Source organism: Spermophilus citellus (assembly GCF_964194105.1).
Source record: "Spermophilus citellus genome assembly, chromosome: 11".
Classification (NCBI taxonomy): domain Eukaryota; kingdom Metazoa; phylum Chordata; class Mammalia; order Rodentia; family Sciuridae; genus Spermophilus; species Spermophilus citellus.
The window spans coordinates 9,180,206-9,202,344 of NC_138192.1; positions in this window are offsets into that span (position 1 = coordinate 9,180,206).

Sequence of the window (22,139 nt, forward strand, 5' to 3'; positions counted from 1 at the left end):
AGTCGCCTTAGTGTACTGATCATTACCTGAAAGTATCATCCAGTTTGGGTGAAAAAATATTTGCTGAGATTTCTGGAGATTCGTAATTTTGGGAAGCCTGGCAACCCCTTTCCATGAAAGTGTTTCCCGCCAGTCACTGCTTAGGGCTACATCAAGAGGAAACAAAACATAGAGATAGAACGTGAAACTACTTTATTGTGTCAAGTTTCAAGAAGCTAGCACAAACCGTGTTGGATTTAGAGTTCCAAATACATCTATCAATATAGGAGAAAACAGAGTGAAACCTAAAAATTCAAAGTGTTACTGGAAACGAACGCTTCAACATAGAAGAACGAAATTTGGGGAACCAAGTCGCCTTAGTGTACTGATCATTACCTGAAAGTATCATCCAGTTTGGGTGAAAAAATATTTGCTGAGATTTCTGGAGATTCGTAATTTTAGGAAGCTTGGCAACCCCTTTCCATGAAAGTGTTTCTCGCCAGTCACTGCTTAAGGCTACATCAAGAGGAAACAAAACATAGAGATAGAACGTGAAACTACTTTATTGTGTCAAGTTTCAAGAACCTAGCACAAACCGTGTTGGATTTAGAGTTCCAAACACATCTATCAATATAGGAGAAAACAGAGTGAAACCTAAAAATTCAAACTGTTACTGGAAACGAACGCTTCAACATAGAAGAACGAAATTTGGGGAACCAAGTCGCCTTAGTGTACTGATCATTACCTGAAAGTATCATCCAGTTTGGGTGAAAAAATATTTGCTGAGATTTCTGGAGATTCGTAATTTTGGGAAGCCTGGCAACCCCTTTCCATGAAAGTGTTTCTCGCCAGTAACTGCTTAGGGCTACATCAAGAGGAAACAAAACGTAGAGATAGAACGTGAAACTTCTTTATTGTGTCAAGTTTCAAGAAGCTAGCACAAACCGTGTTGGATTTAGAGTTCCAAATACATCTATCAATATAGGAGAAAACAGAGTGAAACCTAAAAATTCAAACTGTTACTGGAAACGAACGCTTCAACATAGAAGAACGAAATTTGGGGAACCAAGTCGCCTTAGTGTACTGATCATTACCTGAAAGTATCATCCAGTTTGGGTGAAAAAATATTTGCTGAGATTTCTGGAGATTCGTAATTTTGGGAAGCCTGGCAACCCCTTTCCATGAAAGTGTTTCTCGCCAGTCACTGCATTGGGCTACATCAAGAGGAAACAAAACATAGAGATAGAACGTGAAACTACTTTATTGTGTCAAGTTTCAAGAAGCTAGCACAAACCGTGTTGGATTTAGAGTTCCAAATACATCTATCAATATAGGAGAAAACAGAGTGAAACCTAAAAATTCAAAGTGTTACTGCAAACGAACGCTTCAACATAGAAGAACGAAATTTGGGGAACCAAGTCGCCTTAGTGTACTGATCATTACCTGAAAGTATCATCCAGTTTGGGTGAAAAAATATTTGCTGAGATTTCTGGAGATTCATAATTTTAGGAAGCTTGGCAACCCCTTTCCATGAAAGTGTTTCCCGCCAGTAACTGCTTAGGGCTACATCAAGAGGAAACAAAACATAGAGATAGAACGTGAAACTACTTTATTGTGTCAAGTTTCAAGAAGCTAGCACAAACCGTGTTGGATTTAGAGTTCCAAATACATCTATCAATATAGGAGAAAACAGAGTGAAACCTAAAAATTCAAACTGTTACTGGAAACGAACGCTTCAACATAGAAGAACGAAATTTGGGGAACCAAGTCGCCTTAGTGTACTGATCATTACCTGAAAGTATCATTCAGTTTGGGTGAAAAAATATTTGCTGAGATTTCTGGAGATTCGTAATTTTAGGAAGCTTGGCAACCCCTTTCCATGAAAGTGTTTCTCGCCAGTTACTGCTTAGGGCTACATCAAGAGGAAACAAAACGTAGAGATAGAACGTGAAACTACTTTATTGTGTCAAGTTTCAAGAAGCTAGCACAAACCCTGTTGGATTTAGAGTTCCAAATACATCTATCAATATAGGAGAAAACAGAGTGAAACCTAAAAATTCAAAGTGTTACTGGAAACGAACGCTTCAACATAGAAGAACGAAATTTGGGGAACCAAGTCGCCTTAGTGTACTGATCATTACCTGAAAGTATCATTCAGTTTGGGTGAAAAAATATTTGCTGAGATTTCTGGAGATTCGTAATTTTAGGAAGCTTGGCAACCCCTTTCCATGAAAGTGTTTCCCGCCAGTAACTGCTTAGGGCTACATCAAGAGGAAACAAAACATAGAGATAGAACGTGAAACTACTTTATTGTGTCAAGTTTCAAGAAGCTAGCACAAACCCTGTTGGATTTAGAGTTCCAAATACATCTATCAATATAGGAGAAAACAGAGTGAAACCTAAAAATTCAAACTGTTACTGGAAACGAACGCTTCAACATAGAAGAACGAAATTTGGGGAACCAAGTCGCCTTAGTGTACTGATCATTACCTGAAAGTATCATCCAGTTTGGGTGAAAAAATATTTGCTGAGATTTCTGGAGATTCATAATTTTAGGAAGCTTGGCAACCCCTTTCCATGAAAGTGTTTCCCGCCAGTCACTGCTTAGGGCTACATCAAGAGGAAACAAAACATAGAGATAGAACGTGAAACTACTTTATTGTGTCAAGTTTCAAGAAGCTAGCACAAACCGTGTTGGATTTAGAGTTCCAAATACATCTATCAATATAGGAGAAAACAGAGTGAAACCTAAAAATTCAAAGTGTTACTGGAAACGAACGCTTCAACATAGAAGAACGAAATTTGGGGAACCAAGTCGCCTTAGTGTACTGATCATTACCTGAAAGTATCATCCAGTTTGGGTGAAAAAATATTTGCTGAGATTTCTGGAGATTCGTAATTTTAGGAAGCTTGGCAACCCCTTTCCATGAAAGTGTTTCTCGCCAGTCACTGCTTAAGGCTACATCAAGAGGAAACAAAACATAGAGATAGAACGTGAAACTACTTTATTGTGTCAAGTTTCAAGAACCTAGCACAAACCGTGTTGGATTTAGAGTTCCAAACACATCTATCAATATAGGAGAAAACAGAGTGAAACCTAAAAATTCAAACTGTTACTGGAAACGAACGCTTCAACATAGAAGAACGAAATTTGGGGAACCAAGTCGCCTTAGTGTACTGATCATTACCTGAAAGTATCATCCAGTTTGGGTGAAAAAATATTTGCTGAGATTTCTGGAGATTCGTAATTTTGGGAAGCCTGGCAACCCCTTTCCATGAAAGTGTTTCTCGCCAGTAACTGCTTAGGGCTACATCAAGAGGAAACAAAACGTAGAGATAGAACGTGAAACTTCTTTATTGTGTCAAGTTTCAAGAAGCTAGCACAAACCGTGTTGGATTTAGAGTTCCAAATACATCTATCAATATAGGAGAAAACAGAGTGAAACCTAAAAATTCAAAGTGTTACTGGAAACGAACGCTTCAACATAGAAGAACGAAATTTGGGGAACCAAGTCGCCTTAGTGTACTGATCATTACCTGAAAGTATCATCCAGTTTGGGTGAAAAAATATTTGCTGAGATTTCTGGAGATTCGTAATTTTGGGAAGCCTGGCAACCCCTTTCCATGAAAGTGTTTCTCGCCAGTCACTGCATTGGGCTACATCAAGAGGAAACAAAACATAGAGATAGAACGTGAAACTACTTTATTGTGTCAAGTTTCAAGAAGCTAGCACAAACCGTGTTGGATTTAGAGTTCCAAATACATCTATCAATATAGGAGAAAACAGAGTGAAACCTAAAAATTCAAAGTGTTACTGCAAACGAACGCTTCAACATAGAAGAACGAAATTTGGGGAACCAAGTCGCCTTAGTGTACTGATCATTACCTGAAAGTATCATCCAGTTTGGGTGAAAAAATATTTGCAGAGATTTCTGGAGATTCATAATTTTAGGAAGCTTGGCAACCCCTTTCCATGAAAGTGTTTCCCGCCAGTAACTGCTTAGGGCTACATCAAGAGGAAACAAAACATAGAGATAGAACGTGAAACTACTTTATTGTGTCAAGTTTCAAGAAGCTAGCACAAACCGGGTTGGATTTAGAGTTCCAAATACATCTATCAATATAGGAGAAAACAGAGTGAAACCTAAAAATTCAAACTGTTACTGGAAACGAACGCTTCAACATAGAAGAACGAAATTTGGGGAACCAAGTCGCCTTAGTGTACTGATCATTACCTGAAAGTATCATTCAGTTTGGGTGAAAAAATATTTGCTGAGATTTCTGGAGATTCGTAATTTTAGGAAGCTTGGCAACCCCTTTCCATGAAAGTGTTTCTCGCCAGTTACTGCTTAGGGCTACATCAAGAGGAAACAAAACGTAGAGATAGAACGTGAAACTACTTTATTGTGTCAAGTTTCAAGAAGCTAGCACAAACCCTGTTGGATTTAGAGTTCCAAATACATCTATCAATATAGGAGAAAACAGAGTGAAACCTAAAAATTCAAAGTGTTACTGGAAACGAACGCTTCAACATAGAAGAACGAAATTTGGGGAACCAAGTCGCCTTAGTGTACTGATCATTACCTGAAAGTATCATTCAGTTTGGGTGAAAAAATATTTGCTGAGATTTCTGGAGATTCGTAATTTTAGGAAGCTTGGCAACCCCTTTCCATGAAAGTGTTTCCCGCCAGTAACTGCTTAGGGCTACATCAAGAGGAAACAAAACATAGAGATAGAACGTGAAACTACTTTATTGTGTCAAGTTTCAAGAAGCTAGCACAAACCCTGTTGGATTTAGAGTTCCAAATACATCTATCAATATAGGAGAAAACAGAGTGAAACCTAAAAATTCAAACTGTTACTGGAAACGAACGCTTCAACATAGAAGAACGAAATTTGGGGAACCAAGTCGCCTTAGTGTACTGATCATTACCTGAAAGTATCATCCAGTTTGGGTGAAAAAATATTTGCTGAGATTTCTGGAGATTCATAATTTTAGGAAGCTTGGCAACCCCTTTCCATGAAAGTGTTTCCCGCCAGTCACTGCTTAGGGCTACATCAAGAGGAAACAAAACATAGAGATAGAACGTGAAACTACTTTATTGTGTCAAGTTTCAAGAAGCTAGCACAAACCGTGTTGGATTTAGAGTTCCAAATACATCTATCAATATAGGAGAAAACAGAGTGAAACCTAAAAATTCAAAGTGTTACTGGAAACGAACGCTTCAACATAGAAGAACGAAATTTGGGGAACCAAGTCGCCTTAGTGTACTGATCATTACCTGAAAGTATCATCCAGTTTGGGTGAAAAAATATTTGCTGAGATTTCTGGAGATTCGTAATTTTAGGAAGCTTGGCAACCCCTTTCCATGAAAGTGTTTCTCGCCAGTCACTGCTTAAGGCTACATCAAGAGGAAACAAAACATAGAGATAGAACGTGAAACTACTTTATTGTGTCAAGTTTCAAGAACCTAGCACAAACCGTGTTGGATTTAGAGTTCCAAACACATCTATCAATATAGGAGAAAACAGAGTGAAACCTAAAAATTCAAACTGTTACTGGAAACGAACGCTTCAACATAGAAGAACGAAATTTGGGGAACCAAGTCGCCTTAGTGTACTGATCATTACCTGAAAGTATCATCCAGTTTGGGTGAAAAAATATTTGCTGAGATTTCTGGAGATTCGTAATTTTGGGAAGCCTGGCAACCCCTTTCCATGAAAGTGTTTCTCGCCAGTAACTGCTTAGGGCTACATCAAGAGGAAACAAAACGTAGAGATAGAACGTGAAACTTCTTTATTGTGTCAAGTTTCAAGAAGCTAGCACAAACCGTGTTGGATTTAGAGTTCCAAATACATCTATCAATATAGGAGAAAACAGAGTGAAACCTAAAAATTCAAAGTGTTACTGGAAACGAACGCTTCAACATAGAAGAACGAAATTTGGGGAACCAAGTCGCCTTAGTGTACTGATCATTACCTGAAAGTATCATCCAGTTTGGGTGAAAAAATATTTGCTGAGATTTCTGGAGATTCGTAATTTTGGGAAGCCTGGCAACCCCTTTCCATGAAAGTGTTTCTCGCCAGTCACTGCATTGGGCTACATCAAGAGGAAACAAAACATAGAGATAGAACGTGAAACTACTTTATTGTGTCAAGTTTCAAGAAGCTAGCACAAACCGTGTTGGATTTAGAGTTCCAAATACATCTATCAATATAGGAGAAAACAGAGTGAAACCTAAAAATTCAAAGTGTTACTGCAAACGAACGCTTCAACATAGAAGAACGAAATTTGGGGAACCAAGTCGCCTTAGTGTACTGATCATTACCTGAAAGTATCATCCAGTTTGGGTGAAAAAATATTTGCAGAGATTTCTGGAGATTCATAATTTTAGGAAGCTTGGCAACCCCTTTCCATGAAAGTGTTTCCCGCCAGTAACTGCTTAGGGCTACATCAAGAGGAAACAAAACATAGAGATAGAACGTGAAACTACTTTATTGTGTCAAGTTTCAAGAAGCTAGCACAAACCGGGTTGGATTTAGAGTTCCAAATACATCTATCAATATAGGAGAAAACAGAGTGAAACCTAAAAATTCAAACTGTTACTGGAAACGAACGCTTCAACATAGAAGAACGAAATTTGGGGAACCAAGTCGCCTTAGTGTACTGATCATTACCTGAAAGTATCATTCAGTTTGGGTGAAAAAATATTTGCTGAGATTTCTGGAGATTCGTAATTTTAGGAAGCTTGGCAACCCCTTTCCATGAAAGTGTTTCTCGCCAGTTACTGCTTAGGGCTACATCAAGAGGAAACAAAACGTAGAGATAGAACGTGAAACTACTTTATTGTGTCAAGTTTCAAGAAGCTAGCACAAACCCTGTTGGATTTAGAGTTCCAAATACATCTATCAATATAGGAGAAAACAGAGTGAAACCTAAAAATTCAAAGTGTTACTGGAAACGAACGCTTCAACATAGAAGAACGAAATTTGGGGAACCAAGTCGCCTTAGTGTACTGATCATTACCTGAAAGTATCATTCAGTTTGGGTGAAAAAATATTTGCTGAGATTTCTGGAGATTCGTAATTTTAGGAAGCTTGGCAACCCCTTTCCATGAAAGTGTTTCCCGCCAGTAACTGCTTAGGGCTACATCAAGAGGAAACAAAACATAGAGATAGAACGTGAAACTACTTTATTGTGTCAAGTTTCAAGAAGCTAGCACAAACCCTGTTGGATTTAGAGTTCCAAATACATCTATCAATATAGGAGAAAACAGAGTGAAACCTAAAAATTCAAACTGTTACTGGAAACGAACGCTTCAACATAGAAGAACGAAATTTGGGGAACCAAGTCGCCTTAGTGTACTGATCATTACCTGAAAGTATCATCCAGTTTGGGTGAAAAAATATTTGCTGAGATTTCTTGAGATTCGTAATTTTGGGAAGCCTGGCAACCCCTTTCCATGAAAGTGTTTCCCGCCAGTCACTGCTTAGGGCTACATCAAGAGGAAACAAAACATAGAGATAGAACGTGAAACTACTTTATTGTGTCAAGTTTCAAGAAGCTAGCACAAACCGTGTTGGATTTAGAGTTCCAAATACATCTATCAATATAGGAGAAAACAGAGTGAAACCTAAAAATTCAAAGTGTTACTGGAAACGAACGCTTCAACATAGAAGAACGAAATTTGGGGAACCAAGTCGCCTTAGTGTACTGATCATTACCTGAAAGTATCATCCAGTTTGGGTGAAAAAATATTTGCTGAGATTTCTGGAGATTCGTAATTTTAGGAAGCTTGGCAACCCCTTTCCATGAAAGTGTTTCTCGCCAGTCACTATTTAAGGCTACATCAAGAGGAAACAAAACATAGAGATAGAACGTGAAACTACTTTATTGTGTCAAGTTTCAAGAACCTAGCACAAACCGTGTTGGATTTAGAGTTCCAAACACATCTATCAATATAGGAGAAAACAGAGTGAAACCTAAAAATTCAAACTGTTACTGGAAACGAACGCTTCAACATAGAAGAACGAAATTTGGGGAACCAAGTCGCCTTAGTGTACTGATCATTACCTGAAAGTATCATCCAGTTTGGGTGAAAAAATATTTGCTGAGATTTCTGGAGATTCGTAATTTTGGGAAGCCTGGCAACCCCTTTCCATGAAAGTGTTTCTCGCCAGTAACTGCTTAGGGCTACATCAAGAGGAAACAAAACGTAGAGATAGAACGTGAAACTTCTTTATTGTGTCAAGTTTCAAGAAGCTAGCACAAACCGTGTTGGATTTAGAGTTCCAAATACATCTATCAATATAGGAGAAAACAGAGTGAAACCTAAAAATTCAAACTGTTACTGGAAACGAACGCTTCAACATAGAAGAACGAAATTTGGGGAACCAAGTCGCCTTAGTGTACTGATCATTACCTGAAAGTATCATCCAGTTTGGGTGAAAAAATATTTGCTGAGATTTCTGGAGATTCGTAATTTTGGGAAGCCTGGCAACCCCTTTCCATGAAAGTGTTTCTCGCCAGTCACTGCTTAAGGCTACATCAAGAGGAAACAAAACATAGAGATAGAACGTGAAACTACTTTATTGTGTCAAGTTTCAAGAAGCTAGCACAAACCGTGTTGGATTTAGAGTTCCAAATACATCTATCAATATAGGAGAAAACAGAGTGAAACCTAAAAATTCAAAGTGTTACTGCAAACGAACGCTTCAACATAGAAGAACGAAATTTGGGGAACCAAGTCGCCTTAGTGTACTGATCATTACCTGAAAGTATCATCCAGTTTGGGTGAAAAAATATTTGCTGAGATTTCTGGAGATTCATAATTTTAGGAAGCTTGGCAACCCCTTTCCATGAAAGTGTTTCCCGCCAGTAACTGCTTAGGGCTACATCAAGAGGAAACAAAACATAGAGATAGAACGTGAAACTACTTTATTGTGTCAAGTTTCAAGAAGCTAGCACAAACCGTGTTGGATTTAGAGTTCCAAATACATCTATCAATATAGGAGAAAACAGAGTGAAACCTAAAAATTCAAACTGTTACTGGAAACGAACGCTTCAACATAGAAGAACGAAATTTGGGGAACCAAGTCGCCTTAGTGTACTGATCATTACCTGAAAGTATCATTCAGTTTGGGTGAAAAAATATTTGCTGAGATTTCTGGAGATTCGTAATTTTAGGAAGCTTGGCAACCCCTTTCCATGAAAGTGTTTCTCGCCAGTTACTGCTTAGGGCTACATCAAGAGGAAACAAAACGTAGAGATAGAACGTGAAACTACTTTATTGTGTCAAGTTTCAAGAAGCTAGCACAAACCCTGTTGGATTTAGAGTTCCAAATACATCTATCAATATAGGAGAAAACAGAGTGAAACCTAAAAATTCAAAGTGTTACTGGAAACGAACGCTTCAACATAGAAGAACGAAATTTGGGGAACCAAGTCGCCTTAGTGTACTGATCATTACCTGAAAGTATCATTCAGTTTGGGTGAAAAAATATTTGCTGAGATTTCTGGAGATTCGTAATTTTAGGAAGCTTGGCAACCCCTTTCCATGAAAGTGTTTCCCGCCAGTAACTGCTTAGGGCTACATCAAGAGGAAACAAAACATAGAGATAGAACGTGAAACTACTTTATTGTGTCAAGTTTCAAGAAGCTAGCACAAACCCTGTTGGATTTAGAGTTCCAAATACATCTATCAATATAGGAGAAAACAGAGTGAAACCTAAAAATTCAAACTGTTACTGGAAACGAACGCTTCAACATAGAAGAACGAAATTTGGGGAACCAAGTCGCCTTAGTGTACTGATCATTACCTGAAAGTATCATCCAGTTTGGGTGAAAAAATATTTGCTGAGATTTCTGGAGATTCGTAATTTTGGGAAGCCTGGCAACCCCTTTCCATGAAAGTGTTTCCCGCCAGTCACTGCTTAGGGCTACATCAAGAGGAAACAAAACATAGAGATAGAACGTGAAACTACTTTATTGTGTCAAGTTTCAAGAAGCTAGCACAAACCGTGTTGGATTTAGAGTTCCAAATACATCTATCAATATAGGAGAAAACAGAGTGAAACCTAAAAATTCAAAGTGTTACTGGAAACGAACGCTTCAACATAGAAGAACGAAATTTGGGGAACCAAGTCGCCTTAGTGTACTGATCATTACCTGAAAGTATCATCCAGTTTGGGTGAAAAAATATTTGCTGAGATTTCTGGAGATTCGTAATTTTAGGAAGCTTGGCAACCCCTTTCCATGAAAGTGTTTCTCGCCAGTCACTGCTTAAGGCTACATCAAGAGGAAACAAAACATAGAGATAGAACGTGAAACTACTTTATTGTGTCAAGTTTCAAGAACCTAGCACAAACCGTGTTGGATTTAGAGTTCCAAACACATCTATCAATATAGGAGAAAACAGAGTGAAACCTAAAAATTCAAACTGTTACTGGAAAGGAACGCTTCAACATAGAAGAACGAAATTTGGGGAACCAAGTCGCCTTAGTGTACTGATCATTACCTGAAAGTATCATCCAGTTTGGGTGAAAAAATATTTGCTGAGATTTCTGGAGATTCGTAATTTTGGGAAGCCTGGCAACCCCTTTCCATGATAGTGTTTCTCGCCAGTAACTGCTTAGGGCTACATCAAGAGGAAACAAAACGTAGAGATAGAACGTGAAACTTCTTTATTGTGTCAAGTTTCAAGAAGCTAGCACAAACCGTGTTGGATTTAGAGTTCCAAATACATCTATCAATATAGGATAAAACAGAGTGAAACCTAAAAATTCAAACTGTTACTGGAAACGAACGCTTCAACATAGAAGAACGAAATTTGGGGAACCAAGTCGCCTTAGTGTACTGATCATTACCTGAAAGTATCATCCAGTTTGGGTGAAAAAATATTTGCTGAGATTTCTGGAGATTCGTAATTTTGGGAAGCCTGGCAACCCCTTTCCATGAAAGTGTTTCTCGCCAGTCACTGCATTGGGCTACATCAAGAGGAAACAAAACATAGAGATAGAACGTGAAACTACTTTATTGTGTCAAGTTTCAAGAAGCTAGCACAAACCGTGTTGGATTTAGAGTTCCAAATACATCTATCAATATAGGAGAAAACAGAGTGAAACCTAAAAATTCAAACTGTTACTGCAAACGAACGCTTCAACATAGAAGAACGAAATTTGGGGAACCAAGTCGCCTTAGTGTACTGATCATTACCTGAAAGTATCATCCAGTTTGGGTGAAAAAATATTTGCTGAGATTTCTGGAGATTCATAATTTTAGGAAGCTTGGCAACCCCTTTCCATGAAAGTGTTTCCCGCCAGTAACTGCTTAGGGCTACATCAAGAGGAAACAAAACATAGAGATAGAACGTGAAACTACTTTATTGTGTCAAGTTTCAAGAAGCTAGCACAAACCGTGTTGGATTTAGAGTTCCAAATACATCTATCAATATAGGATAAAACAGAGTGAAACCTAAAAATTCAAACTGTTACTGGAAACGAACGCTTCAACATAGAAGAACGAAATTTGGGGAACCAAGTCGCCTTAGTGTACTGATCATTACCTGAAAGTATCATCCAGTTTGGGTGAAAAAATATTTGCTGAGATTTCTGGAGATTCGTAATTTTGGGAAGCCTGGCAACCCCTTTCCATGAAAGTGTTTCTCGCCAGTCACTGCTTAGGGCTACATCAAGAGGAAACAAAACATAGAGATAGAACGTGAAACTACTTTATTGTGTCAAGTTTCAAGAAGCTAGCACAAACCGTGTTGGATTTAGAGTTCCAAATACATCTATCAATATAGGAGAAAACAGAGTGAAACCTAAAAATTCAAAGTGTTACTGCAAACGAACGCTTCAACATAGAAGAACGAAATTTGGGGAACCAAGTCGCCTTAGTGTACTGATCATTACCTGAAAGTATCATTCAGTTTGGGTGAAAAAATATTTGCTGAGATTTCTGGAGATTCGTAATTTTAGGAAGCTTGGCAACCCCTTTCCATGAAAGTGTTTCTCGCCAGTTACTGCTTAGGGCTACATCAAGAGGAAACAAAACGTAGAGATAGAACCTGAAACTACTTTATTGTGTCAAGTTTCAAGAAGCTAGCACAAACCCTGTTGGATTTAGAGTTCCAAATACATCTATCAATATAGGAGAAAACAGAGTGAAACCTAAAAATTCAAAGTGTTACTGGAAACGAACGCTTCAACATAGAAGAACGAAATTTGGGGAACCAAGTCGCCTCAGTGTACTGATCATTACCTGAAAGTATCATTCAGTTTGGGTGAAAAAATATTTGCTGAGATTTCTGGAGATTCGTAATTTTAGGAAGCTTGGCAACCCCTTTCCATGAAAGTGTTTCTCGCCAGTTACTGCTTAGGGCTACATCAAGAGGAAACAAAACGTAGAGATAGAACGTGAAACTACTTTATTGTGTCAAGTTTCAAGAAGCTAGCACAAACCCTGTTGGATTTAGAGTTCCAAATACATCTATCAATATAGGAGAAAACAGAGTGAAACCTAAAAATTCAAAGTGTTACTGGAAACGAACGCTTCAACATAGAAGAACGAAATTTGGGGAACCAAGTCGCCTTAGTGTACTGATCATTACCTGAAAGTATCATCCAGTTTGGGTGAAAAAATATTTGCTGAGATTTCTGGAGATTCGTAATTTTAGGAAGCTTGGCAACCCCTTTCCATGAAAGTGTTTCTCGCCAGTCACTGCTTAAGGCTACATCAAGAGGAAACAAAACATAGAGATAGAACGTGAAACTAATTTATTGTGTCAAGTTTCAAGAACCTAGCACAAACCGTGTTGGATTTAGAGTTCCAAACACATCTATCAATATAGGAGAAAACAGAGTGAAACCTAAAAATTCAAACTGTTACTGGAAACGAACGCTTCAACATAGAAGAACGAAATTTGGGGAACCAAGTTGCCTTAGTGTACTGATCATTACCTGAAAGTATCATCCAGTTTGGGTGAAAAAATATTTGCTGAGATTTCTGGAGATTCGTAATTTTGGGAAGCCTGGCAACCCCTTTCCATGAAAGTGTTTCTCGCCAGTCACTGCATTGGGCTACATCAAGAGGAAACAAAACATAGAGATAGAACGTGAAACTACTTTATTGTGTCATGTTTCAAGAAGCCAGCACAAACCGTGTTGGATTTAGAGTTCCAAATACATCTATCAATATAGGAGAAAACAGAGTGAAACCTAAAAATTCAAACTGTTACTGCAAACGAACGCTTCAACATAGAAGAACGAAATTTGGGGAACCAAGTCGCCTTAGTGTACTGATCATTACCTGAAAGTATCATCCAGTTTGGGTGAAAAAATATTTGCTGAGATTTCTGGAGATTCGTAATTTTAGGAAGCTTGGCAACCCCTTTCCATGAAAGTGTTTCCCGCCAGTAACTGCTTAGGGCTACATCAAGAGGAAACAAAACATAGAGATAGAACGTGAAACTACTTTATTGTGTCAAGTTTCAAGAAGCTAGCACAAACCCTGTTGGATTTAGAGTTCCAAATACATCTATCAATATAGGAGAAAACAGAGTGAAACCTAAAAATTCAAACTGTTACTGGAAACGAACGCTTCAACATAGAAGAACGAAATTTGGGGAACCAAGTCGCCTTAGTGTACTGATCATTACCTGAAAGTATCATCCAGTTTGGGTGAAAAAATATTTGCTGAGATTTCTGGAGATTCGTAATTTTGGGAAGCCTGGCAACCCCTTTCCATGAAAGTGTTTCCCGCCAGTCACTGCTTAGGGCTACATCAAGAGGAAACAAAACATAGAGATAGAACGTGAAACTACTTTATTGTGTCAAGTTTCAAGAAGCTAGCACAAACCGTGTTGGATTTAGAGTTCCAAATACATCTATCAATATAGGAGAAAACAGAGTGAAACCTAAAAATTCAAACTGTTACTGGAAACGAACGCTTCAACATAGAAGAACGAAATTTGGGGAACCAAGTCGCCTTAGTGTACTGATCATTACCTGAAAGTATCATCCAGTTTGGGTGAAAAAATATTTGCTGAGATTTCTGGAGATTCGTAATTTTAGGAAGCTTGGCAACCCCTTTCCATGAAAGTGTTTCTCGCCAGTCACTGCTTAAGGCTACATCAAGAGGAAACAAAACATAGAGATAGAACGTGAAACTACTTTATTGTGTCAAGTTTCAAGAACCTAGCACAAACCGTGTTGGATTTAGAGTTCCAAACACATCTATCAATATAGGAGAAAACAGAGTGAAACCTAAAAATTCAAACTGTTACTGGAAACGAACGCTTCAACATAGAAGAACGAAATTTGGGGAACCAAGTCGCCTTAGTGTACTGATCATTACCTGAAAGTATCATCCAGTTTGGGTGAAAAAATATTTGCTGAGATTTCTGGAGATTCGTAATTTTGGGAAGCCTGGCAACCCCTTTCCATGAAAGTGTTTCCCGCCAGTCACTGCTTAGGGCTACATCAAGAGGAAACAAAACATAGAGATAGAACGTGAAACTACTTTATTGTGTCAAGTTTCAAGAAGCTAGCACAAACCGTGTTGGATTTAGAGTTCCAAATACATCTATCAATATAGGAGAAAACAGAGTGAAACCTAAAAATTCAAAGTGTTACTGGAAACGAACGCTTCAACATAGAAGAACGAAATTTGGGGAACCAAGTCGCCTTAGTGTACTGATCATTACCTGAAAGTATCATCCAGTTTGGGTGAAAAAATATTTGCTGAGATTTCTGGAGATTCGTAATTTTAGGAAGCTTGGCAACCCCTTTCCATGAAAGTGTTTCTCGCCAGTCACTGCTTAAGGCTACATCAAGAGGAAACAAAACATAGAGATAGAACGTGAAACTACTTTATTGTGTCAAGTTTCAAGAACCTAGCACAAACCGTGTTGGATTTAGAGTTCCAAACACATCTATCAATATAGGAGAAAACAGAGTGAAACCTAAAAATTCAAACTGTTACTGGAAACGAACGCTTCAACATAGAAGAACGAAATTTGGGGAACCAAGTCGCCTTAGTGTACTGATCATTACCTGAAAGTATCATCCAGTTTGGGTGAAAAAATATTTGCTGAGATTTCTGGAGATTCGTAATTTTGGGAAGCCTGGCAACCCCTTTCCATGATAGTGTTTCTCGCCAGTAACTGCTTAGGGCTACATCAAGAGGAAACAAAACGTAGATATAGAACGTGAAACTTCTTTATTGTGTCAAGTTTCAAGAAGCTAGCACAAACCGTGTTGGATTTAGAGTTCCAAATACATCTATCAATATAGGATAAAACAGAGTGAAACCTAAAAATTCAAACTGTTACTGGAAACGAACGCTTCAACATAGAAGAACGAAATTTGGGGAACCAAGTCGCCTTAGTGTACTGATCATTACCTGAAAGTATCATCCAGTTTGGGTGAAAAAATATTTGCTGAGATTTCTGGAGATTCGTAATTTTGGGAAGCCTGGCAACCCCTTTCCATGAAAGTGTTTCTCGCCAGTCACTGCATTGGGCTACATCAAGAGGAAACAAAACATAGAGATAGAACGTGAAACTACTTTATTGTGTCAAGTTTCAAGAAGCTAGCACAAACCGTGTTGGATTTAGAGTTCCAAATACATCTATCAATATAGGAGAAAACAGAGTGAAACCTAAAAATTCAAACTGTTACTGCAAACGAACGCTTCAACATAGAAGAACGAAATTTGGGGAACCAAGTCGCCTTAGTGTACTGATCATTACCTGAAAGTATCATCCAGTTTGGGTGAAAAAATATTTGCTGAGATTTCTGGAGATTCATAATTTTAGGAAGCTTGGCAACCCCTTTCCATGAAAGTGTTTCCCGCCAGTAACTGCTTAGGGCTACATCAAGAGGAAACAAAACATAGAGATAGAACGTGAAACTACTTTATTGTGTCAAGTTTCAAGAAGCTAGCACAAACCGTGTTGGATTTAGAGTTCCAAATACATCTATCAATATAGGATAAAACAGAGTGAAACCTAAAAATTCAAACTGTTACTGGAAACGAACGCTTCAACATAGAAGAACGAAATTTGGGGAACCAAGTCGCCTTAGTGTACTGATCATTACCTGAAAGTATCATCCAGTTTGGGTGAAAAAATATTTGCTGAGATTTCTGGAGATTCGTAATTTTGGGAAGCCTGGCAACCCCTTTCCATGAAAGTGTTTCTCGCCAGTCACTGCTTAGGGCTACATCAAGAGGAAACAAAACATAGAGATAGAACGTGAAACTACTTTATTGTGTCAAGTTTCAAGAAGCTAGCACAAACCGTGTTGGATTTAGAGTTCCAAATACATCTATCAATATAGGAGAAAACAGAGTGAAACCTAAAAATTCAAAGTGTTACTGCAAACGAACGCTTCAACATAGAAGAACGAAATTTGGGGAACCAAGTCGCCTTAGTGTACTGATCATTACCTGAAAGTATCATTCAGTTTGGGTGAAAAAATATTTGCTGAGATTTCTGGAGATTCGTAATTTTAGGAAGCTTGGCAACCCCTTTCCATGAAAGTGTTTCTCGCCAGTTACTGCTTAGGGCTACATCAAGAGGAAACAAAACGTAGAGATAGAACGTGAAACTACTTTATTGTGTCAAGTTTCAAGAAGCTAGCACAAACCCTGTTGGATTTAGAGTTCCAAATACATCTATCAATATAGGAGAAAACAGAGTGAAACCTAAAAATTCAAAGTGTTACTGGAAACGAACGCTTCAACATAGAAGAACGAAATTTGGGGAACCAAGTCGCCTCAGTGTACTGATCATTACCTGAAAGTATCATTCATTTTGGGTGAAAAAATATTTGCTGAGATTTCTGGAGATTCGTAATTTTAGGAAGCTTGGCAACCCCTTTCCATGAAAGTGTTTCTCGCCAGTTACTGCTTAGGGCTACATCAAGAGGAAACAAAACGTAGAGATAGAACGTGAAACTACTTTATTGTGTCAAGTTTCAAGAAGCTAGCACAAACCCTGTTGGATTTAGAGTTCCAAATACATCTATCAATATAGGAGAAAACAGAGTGAAACCTAAAAATTCAAAGTGTTACTGGAAACGAACGCTTCAACATAGAAGAACGAAATTTGGGGAACCAAGTCGCCTTAGTGTACTGATCATTACCTGAAAGTATCATCCAGTTTGGGTGAAAAAATATTTGCTGAGATTTCTGGAGATTCGTAATTTTAGGAAGCTTGGCAACCCCTTTCCATGAAAGTGTTTCTCGCCAGTCACTGCTTAAGGCTACATCAAGAGGAAACAAAACATAGAGATAGAACGTGAAACTAATTTATTGTGTCAAGTTTCAAGAACCTAGCACAAACCGTGTTGGATTTAGAGTTCCAAACACATCTATCAATATAGGAGAAAACAGAGTGAAACCTAAAAATTCAAACTGTTACTGGAAACGAACGCTTCAACATAGAAGAACGAAATTTGGGGAACCAAGTTGCCTTAGTGTACTGATCATTACCTGAAAGTATCATCCAGTTTGGGTGAAAAAATATTTGCTGAGATTTCTGGAGATTCGTAATTTTGGGAAGCCTGGCAACCCCTTTCCATGAAAGTGTTTCTCGCCAGTCACTGCATTGGGCTACATCAAGAGGAAACAAAACATAGAGATAGAACGTGAAACTACTTTATTGTGTCATGTTTCAAGAAGCCAGCACAAACCGTGTTGGATTTAGAGTTCCAAATACATCTATCAATATAGGAGAAAACAGAGTGAAACCTAAAAATTCAAACTGTTACTGCAAACGAACGCTTCAACATAGAAGAACGAAATTTGGGGAACCAAGTCGCCTTAGTGTACTGATCATTACCTGAAAGTATCATCCAGTTTGGGTGAAAAAATATTTGCTGAGATTTCTGGAGATTCGTAATTTTAGGAAGCTTGGCAACCCCTTTCCATGAAAGTGTTTCCCGCCAGTAACTGCTTAGGGCTACATCAAGAGGAAACAAAACATAGAGATAGAACGTGAAACTACTTTATTGTGTCAAGTTTCAAGAAGCTAGCACAAACCCTGTTGGATTTAGAGTTCCAAATACATCTATCAATATAGGAGAAAACAGAGTGAAACCTAAAAATTCAAACTGTTACTGGAAACGAACGCTTCAACATAGAAGAACGAAATTTGGGGAACCAAGTCGCCTTAGTGTACTGATCATTACCTGAAAGTATCATCCAGTTTGGGTGAAAAAATATTTGCTGAGATTTCTGGAGATTCGTAATTTTGGGAAGCCTGGCAACCCCTTTCCATGAAAGTGTTTCCCGCCAGTCACTGCTTAGGGCTACATCAAGAGGAAACAAAACATAGAGATAGAACGTGAAACTACTTTATTGTGTCAAGTTTCAAGAAGCTAGCACAAACCGTGTTGGATTTAGAGTTCCAAATACATCTATCAATATAGGAGAAAACAGAGTGAAACCTAAAAATTCAAAGTGTTACTGGAAACGAACGCTTCAACATAGAAGAACGAAATTTGGGGAACCAAGTCACCTTAGTGTACTGATCATTACCTGAAAGTATCATCCAGTTTGGGTGAAAAAATATTTGCTGAGATTTCTGGAGATTCGTAATTTTAGGAAGCTTGGCAACCCCTTTCCATGAAAGTGTTTCTCGCCAGTCACTGCTTAAGGCTACATCAAGAGGAAACAAAACATAGAGATAGAACGTGAAACTACTTTATTGTGTCAAGTTTCAAGAACCTAGCACAAACCGTGTTGGATTTAGAGTTCCAAACACATCTATCAATATAGGAGAAAACAGAGTGAAACCTAAAAATTCAAACTGTTACTGGAAACGAACGCTTCAACATAGAAGAACGAAATTTGGGGAACCAAGTCGCCTTAGTGTACTGATCATTACCTGAAAGTATCATCCAGTTTGGGTGAAAAAATATTTGCTGAGATTTCTGGAGATTCGTAATTTTGGGAAGCCTGGCAACCCCTTTCCATGAAAGTGTTTCTCGCCAGTCACTGCATTGGGCTACATCAAGAGGAAACAAAACGTAGAGATAGAACGTGAAACTACTTTATTGTGTCATGTTTCAAGAAGCTAGCACAAACCGTGTTGGATTTAGAGTTCCAAATACATCTATCAATATAGGAGAAAACAGAGTGAAACCTAAAAATTCAAAGTGTTACTGGAAACGAACGCTTCAACATAGAAGAACGAAATTTGGGGAACCAAGTCGCCTTAGTGTACTGATCATTACCTGAAAGTATCATCCAGTTTGGGTGAAAAAATATTTGCTGAGATTTCTGGAGATTCGTAATTTTGGGAAGCCTGGCAACCCCTTTCCATGAAAGTGTTTCTCGCCAGTCACTGCATTGGGCTACATCAAGAGGAAACAAAACATAGAGATAGAACGTGAAACTACTTTATTGTGTCATGTTTCAAGAAGCCAGCACAAACCGTGTTGGATTTAGAGTTCCAAATACATCTATCAATATAGGAGAAAACAGAGTGAAACCTAAAAATTCAAACTGTTACTGCAAACGAACGCTTCAACATAGAAGAACGAAATTTGGGGAACCAAGTCGCCTTAGTGTACTGATCATTACCTGAAAGTATCATCCAGTTTGGGTGAAAAAATATTTGCTGAGATTTCTGGAGATTCGTAATTTTGGGAAGCCTGGCAACCCCTTTCCATGAAAGTGTTTCTCGCCAGTCACTGCATTGGGCTACATCAAGAGGAAACAAAACGTAGAGATAGAACGTGAAACTACTTTATTGTGTCATGTTTCAAGAAGCTAGCACAAACCGTGTTGGATTTAGAGTTCCAAATACATCTATCAATATAGGAGAAAACAGAGTGAAACCTAAAAATTCAAACTGTTACTGCAAACGAACGCTTCAACATAGAAGAACGAAATTTGGGGAACCAAGTCGCCTTAGTGTACTGATCATTACCTGAAAGTATCATCCAGTTTGGGTGAAAAAATATTTGCTGAGATTTCTGGAGATTCGTAATTTTGGGAAGCCTGGCAACCCCTTTCCATGAAAGTGTTTCTCGCCAGTCACTGCATTGGGCTACATCAAGAGGAAACAAAACATAGAGATACAACGTGAAACTACTATATTGTGTCATGTTTCAAGAAGCCAGCACAAACCGTGTTGGATTTAGAGTTCCAAATACATCTATCAATATAGGAGAAAACAGAGTGAAACCTAAAAATTCAAACTGTTACTGCAAACGAACGCTTCAACATAGAAGAACGAAATTTGGGGAACCAAGTCGCCTTAGTGTACTGATCATTACCTGAAAGTATCATCCAGTTTGGGTGAAAAAATATTTGCTGAGATTTCTGGAGATTCGTAATTTTAGGAAGCTTGGCAACCCCTTTCCATGAAAGTGTTTCCCGCCAGTAACTGCTTAGGGCTACATCAAGAGGAAACAAAACGTAGAGATAGAACGTGAAACTACTTTATTGTGTCAAGTTTCAAGAAGCTAGCACAAACCGTGTTGGATTTAGAGTTCCAAATACATCTATCAATATAGGAGAAAACAGAGTGGAACCTAAAAATTCAAACTGTTACTGGAAACGAACGCTTCAACATAGAAGAACGAAATTTGGGGAACCAAGTCGCCTTAGTGTACTGATCATTACCTGAAAGTATCATCCAGTTTGGGTGAAAAAATATTTGCTGAGATTTCTGGAGATTCGTAATTTTGGGAAGCCTGGCAACCCCTTTCCATGAAAGTGTTTCTCGCCAGTCACTGCATTGGGCTACATCAAGAGGAAACAAAACATAGAGATAGAACGTGAAACTACTTTATTGTGTCAAGTTTCAAGAAGCTAGCACAAACCGTGTTGGATTTAGAGTTCCAAATACATCTATCAATATAGGAGAAAACAGAGTGAAACCTAAAAATTCAAAGTGTTACTGGAAACGAACGCTTCAACATAGAAGAACGAAATTTGGGGAACCAAGTCGCCTTAGTGTACTGATCATTACCTGAAAGTATCATCCAGTTTGGGTGAAAAAATATTTGCTGAGATTTCTGGAGATTTGTAATTTTGGGAAGCCTGGCAACCCATTTCCATGAAAGTGTTTCTCGCCAGTCACTGCTTAAGGCTACATCAAGAGGAAACAAAACATAGAGATAGAACGTGAAACTACTTTATTGTGTCAAGTTTCAAGAAGCTAGCACAAACCGTGTTGGATTTAGAGTTCCAAATACATCTATCAATATAGGAGAAAACAGAGTGAAACCTAAAAATTCAAAGTGTTACTGGAAACGAACGCTTCAACATAGAAGAACGAAATTTGGGGAACCAAGTCGCCTTAGTGTACTGATCATTACCTGAAAGTATCATCCAGTTTGGGTGAAAAAATATTTGCTGAGATTTCTGGAGATTCGTAATTTTGGGAAGCCTGGCAACCCCTTTCCATGAAAGTGTTTCTCGCCAGTCACTGCTTAGGGCTACATCAAGAGGAAACAAAACATAGAGATAGAACGTGAAACTACTTTATTGTGTCAAGTTTCAAGAAGCTAGCACAAACCGTGTTGGATTTAGAGTTCCAAATACATCTATCAATATAGGAGAAAACAGAGTGAAACCTAAAAATTCAAAGTGTTACTGGAAACGAACGCTTCAACATAGAAGAACGAAATTTGGGGAACCAAGTCGCCTTAGTGTACTGATCATTACCTGAAAGTATCATTCAGTTTGGGTGAAAAAATATTTGCTGAGATTTCTGGAGATTCGTAATTTTAGGAAGCTTGGCAACCCCTTTCCATGAAAGTGTTTCTCGCCAGTTACTGCTTAGGGCTACATCAAGAGGAAACAAAACGTAGAGATAGAACGTGAAACTACTTTATTGTGTCAAGTTTCAAGAAGCTAGCACAAACCCTGTTGGATTTAGAGTTCCAAATACATCTATCAATATAGGAGAAAACAGAGTGAAACCTAAAAATTCAAAGTGTTACTGGAAACGAACGCTTCAACATAGAAGAACGAAATTTGGGGAACCAAGTCGCCTTAGTGTACTGATCATTACCTGAAAGTATCATCCAGTTTGGGTGAAAAAATATTTGCTGAGATTTCTGGAGATTCGTAATTTTAGGAAGCTTGGCAACCCCTTTCCATGAAAGTGTTTCTCGCCAGTCACTGCTTAAGGCTACAT